This window comes from Fragaria vesca, linkage group LG3 (assembly GCF_000184155.1).
Source record: "Fragaria vesca subsp. vesca linkage group LG3, FraVesHawaii_1.0, whole genome shotgun sequence".
Lineage (NCBI taxonomy): Eukaryota > Viridiplantae > Streptophyta > Magnoliopsida > Rosales > Rosaceae > Fragaria > Fragaria vesca.
In genome coordinates, this window is record NC_020493.1 from 11,376,064 (window position 1) to 11,381,068 (window position 5,005).

The 5,005-nt window shown below is 37.8% G+C and overlaps 1 pseudogene across 1 annotated transcript in view; it reads left to right on the forward strand.

Annotated features, from left to right (window-relative positions):
- LOC101301955 overlaps positions 1–129 on the forward strand; it is a 1,911-nt pseudogene extending 1,782 nt beyond the window's left edge. The window contains exon 3 of the transcript XR_184375.1: positions 57–129. The product of XR_184375.1 is annotated as a cytochrome P450 71A4-like (transcript). The remainder of the gene's footprint in view (positions 1–56) is intronic.
- Positions 130–5,005: the final 4,876 nt, after the last annotated feature.

Consider the following 5,005-nt stretch of genomic DNA (forward strand, 5'->3'; position numbering starts at 1 on the left):
GAATTCAACTTTCGAACTTACCAGTACAAAACTTAAAACCCGGCCTAATTAAGCAGATCTATGGTGGTGGATGGATGGCGACAAATTGATTGTTCATCTCGAAGGATGCGGAACGAGGTTGGGGAATGACAGAGGAAGTGAGAATCAAGCGGAGAAAGTAATTAGAGAAAGAGAGCTGAGGAACGAGTGAGAGCTGAGAGCTAAGGAACGAGTGAGAGCTGTTGAGAGAAATGAGTTGGGAGAAGTATCGGGGGAGTTGAGAGAAAGAGAGTTGGTTTTAAGTGTCAAAAAAACCTCCTTCAGTTATGCCAAAAAAATTACAGTCTGAGACAATTTAAGCTTCTTTAACACACGACAGTTTTCTGTCGTCTTAGATGAGTAACATTAGGGTTATTTTTCTTTTTTTTAAGACGACAAACGTATGTCGTTCAAAAACACGTTAATTTTAACTAGTATTGAGTTACTATTTTCAGACGACACTCTTTTAAATGTCTGTCGTTACAATATTCGAGACGACAGACTTAACGTCTTCTGTCGTCTGAACCCAGTTGTCTGAAGCCAAAAAGGACGTAGTGTGGGATGACATCAGTCTACTCTTATCACCCTTTGGCATATATAACATGTTTCTTAAGCAAGTAAAGTTCACAAACACAACCAACTCACATGAATACTGCCCTAAGCAACCTGTCATATTCACTTTCACCAAAGGCAAAGTGATTTACTAAAAGTTAGGAGGTTAAGCTTGATCAGTAAAGCTTGACATCACAGTAACATTAATTGATAAAAGATAATTTGAGTCTACCTATTGAGATTGACTTTCCGACTTTGGACATAGTCGATCGAATATGTGTGCGCGCGGTCGTAATTTCAGAAAGACATGGTCGTGGTTCAGGTAGCATGCACAAAGAAAAGCAGAATAACAAGCACTACTTTTACCCCCTTCATGTAGTACTAATCAGTAATCACACGATCATATATGATTAAAATGGTTCATATCGAAAATGGTTCGTTTCACAAGGTCTCCAGCACTGTTTACATGATTCCCTTGATTCTATTCTTGCTGTTGCTCTCATCCGAAATTGCCTCTGCCAGAGTACTGAGTACGTTCTATTCAAATCCCAATCAACAGTAGTAAGTATTATATCTCCCTCGGTCTTTTATGTTTTTCTCTCTATATGTCTATAACACTGTTTTTGTTTTCTTCAATCAAGTTAAATCATATATAGAATCAATTGCATCATCTTCCTGGAGCCCTCTCTCCTATTTCACAGTCAACCATATGAAACGTAGTAGCTAGGAAGATGGCGGTTAACTGGAAAACCAAGAATGCATGAATGGTTTTATAGATTATAATTAAATGAAAATACTCCATCGTACTTTAGTTTAATGGGAATTTGGATTCCTCGATCCATTTTATCCATAGGATGAGCCGCCCAGGGCCCCCGTGACTCTACGGTGGCTGGTGGTGATTGGCAAAACTTTCATGTAAAGTGGACTCGCATAAATATTCAGGTTTGAAAAAGTACGTTGATAGGCCAAGATAAAAGATCAATATGTGCAAGAAAAATTGTTCGCAGAGACCTTATTAGCTTTGGATTAGGCGATTGGCGGAAGTCAATATATGAATAATTTAATTATAAACTTCGATTCGGTCAAGTCTAAACGGAGTGGATTCTACGCACCAAGGTGTATTTGCACCATTAATGTGCAAGTCCTCAAATTGCTGTACGCGAAGATCGAATGAAGACTAGATAGAGACCCTAAATTCTTTTCTTTCATTTTCATTTTTCATCTAATCAAATTAAGTGCCCAAAATAAGAGTATCTCTTATTCGATCTCAGGTTGATTCTCACCTCCTATGTTGGAAACACTTAAGACTATTTTTTTTCCGTTTCAATTTTGTTAATGGTATTAGAATACATGCATGATAATGCGATGTGGATGACCGGATCAAAATATTGCATATTAGTTGTTCGATCGGTTCATTTGCATCTTGGTGCGTAGAAAAATTTTCGAAGTCTAAATATGATTTTCTCATTTTAAAGACAACTACCTGTATCATTTACACTTGGTTGGTCCCTTGTGTTAAAGTTCCAAGTTTAATTATCGTCATTGCAGAAGTCAAAAGCATGCAGCATGTAGATAACATAGCGATTGCTGAGGTGAAGAATCAAGTAATAAGCCGATCACTACTACAATTACCACCACGCAGGGACTGGGTAGCCGTAAGAAGACCACCTACGCCCTTCTGGGGGATAAGGTTGAAGTTTGCTTGTAACTCCGACCAATTAAGAGTGTTAATTGGGGTGTGCCTTCACTTTGGAGAGCTAGCATTCGGGTGTTTCTGTATGCATGTGTAAACTAGTATTCCAAATGCCCCATGCTCAATATGATTGCATTGAGGATTATTAATGAATTTGATCATAATGATATTTGTACATGTATAGATTAATTAGAGAAAGACACTCTTTCTCGTACTTTAAAAGTTGGCAAATTGTATTTTTTGTCTCATACGTACATGATCATGATCTAATTTCCGAGCCAGACCTTCAACACCCGCACGATTGTCGACCAAAAGAGATGAAAAGATTGGAGGAAGATCGAATAGCTTAAAGCCTATGGAGAAGAGAAATATCCTATGAAATCTCATGAACCTCGTTTCCTCATCCATGCAAAGGCATTCCTCGTCAGAGGTATTAACAACAAATCAGAGCCAGACGACGAGCAAGTTGCATAGCTTACATGCATATATATTTATTGGCTAGCATCGATTACTGAAACATTGAATACTATCCTCAATAACCTTCGTAACTAATTAGTGGCGGACGCGGAGACCGGAGAGATCTGTAAGTGGAGGAAAAAAAAACTGAGGAAGTAAGGAACCTCTAGAGACAACTCATCGTCCATTTCCTCTTCCTCTCCAATCTCCAAGTTTTAGTGACAGATCTGGATAAGCCATAGAATTTGAACCATTCCAGTAACAACAATACACAATTCTGAGATTTTTTCTTTGTTTAGTTAATATAGGGTAGCAGATTCTCACACAATAGATGTATATTTATGTGTCAATGTCATGACTCGGGGCAAATTCCACTAAACATTGGACATACATATGAAGTTGTTGGCCAAAAAAGGAAATTCATTGGGGGCAACTCGAGCCCCTTTGCATTCGTCGTTGTAACTAACACTACCAGGACAAGCACTTTAGCTGACGAAAAAGTTTCGTCAGCCTGTTAGCTTAATCCATTGGCTAAGATCGTCGGCTAAGATTTCGTCGAGAAAAGGTCGTCGGCGATTAGATTTATAAACCTGAAAGTCCTCTCTTAAAACATTCACATTAGATTTATAACAAAAAATAATAATTCAAATGTGGTTTAGTTAGTAGTTCGATATTCTCTCTAGTTCTCTAGTTCTTGGATATATAATATAGATATACGTACAGAAATATATGTACAAGAAAACTTTGAGACTACTTCAGGGTAGCGGGCTCTGACCAAAATGACATTGATTTGGGAATTGGTCGAATATGATTCCGCAAAGACCTGTTCTTGATTAGGAAAGGCGTTAGGAGAAGCAAACGATACTTATTATATATAGTTCCCTCAGTTGAGCATGTAGAGTATCCATATAACGATAATGATTCGTATCCAAAATGGTTCGTTTCACAACGCCTCCTGCACTGTTTACAAGTTTCCCTTGATTCTATTGTTGCTGTTGGTCTCGTCGGAGATAGTCTCGGCTGCCAGAATCCCTGTAATTCCAGTCAACAGTGAGTCTCTTAATCTCTCTCTCTCTCTCTCTCTCTCTCTCTCTCTCTCTCTCTCTCTCTCTCTCTCTGTATATACTATATACAGGTTCTGTTATGAATTAACGAGTGTTGGTTGGTTCATTGATCAAGTATTTTGAATCATATGAATGAGAATGTTCATCGTACGAATATCCATTGCCAGCATGGCTGTATTATTTGTCTGATCGAATCAACTACTAAAGTTACAAAGTTATTTATGTATTGCCATTGTTATTGCAGAAGTGAAGAGCATGTCGCATGGGGATCAGTGGGAGATTGTCGAGGTTAAAAATCGATTAACAGGCCGATTAATACTAGCAGAAACACCGCCGCCAGCACCCCGGAAAGCTGTAATAAGACCGCCTACGCCTTCCGGAGGACAAGGTTGAATTTTGGTTTGGTCATTTCTATAAGAGATCCATTTCAATGAGTACTCTTTAGTTGATAATTAGTTGAGGACTTCTTTGTTTCACCCCTTCCCGATTGCGTATTCATATATCTAAACCGTTTAGTTTACATGTATATCTAAGTAGATCATGTCTGCAAATTCTTAGTCGAATTGAAAATCATTAAAACGTTTGTAAGTGTGATATACAAATTATAAATTATGAACTTGAATGGTTCATGTTTGACAGATTTAGTCCATTGATTTAAGTAATGGTAGCACTGACAGATTTAGTCCATTGATTTAGTAATGGTAGCACTGAAATGGATGTTGTCTACGGTGCTTTTGAATTTAGCTAGCCATAGTTATTACTATATTCTTTTCAGTAACATAAGAAAGAACAAAGAAATAAAAGGCTCGTTTGCCTGTATTCCTATTATTGCGCCTTTATTATGAATAAAATAGGCATTACAATGAGCACTTTTATTTTGATTTTTGCCATCTTATATATATAAGAATGCACAAGAAAAAACTTCTGCCTGTGTTGATCATTTTGATAAAAGGTTCACATGGCCTGCGCTGTGTTTTCAAGAACTATAAACTTAACCAAGGAATAAAATAATGTTCCAACAGAAGCACTATTCTTGATCTTTGATGGACCTGCCACTCATTTGCTTTCTGCTTGCAATTCACTGAGAATGATGGGTTCTTCAGTTACTCCATTCACGGTTTTCATCAAGTCATGCCCAGTAAATCCATCGTGCTTTGCATAAAATAGGTGCACAATTTTGCACATGTTCCAAAACAGGTCCTTGCAAGCTCTTGGAACCAAG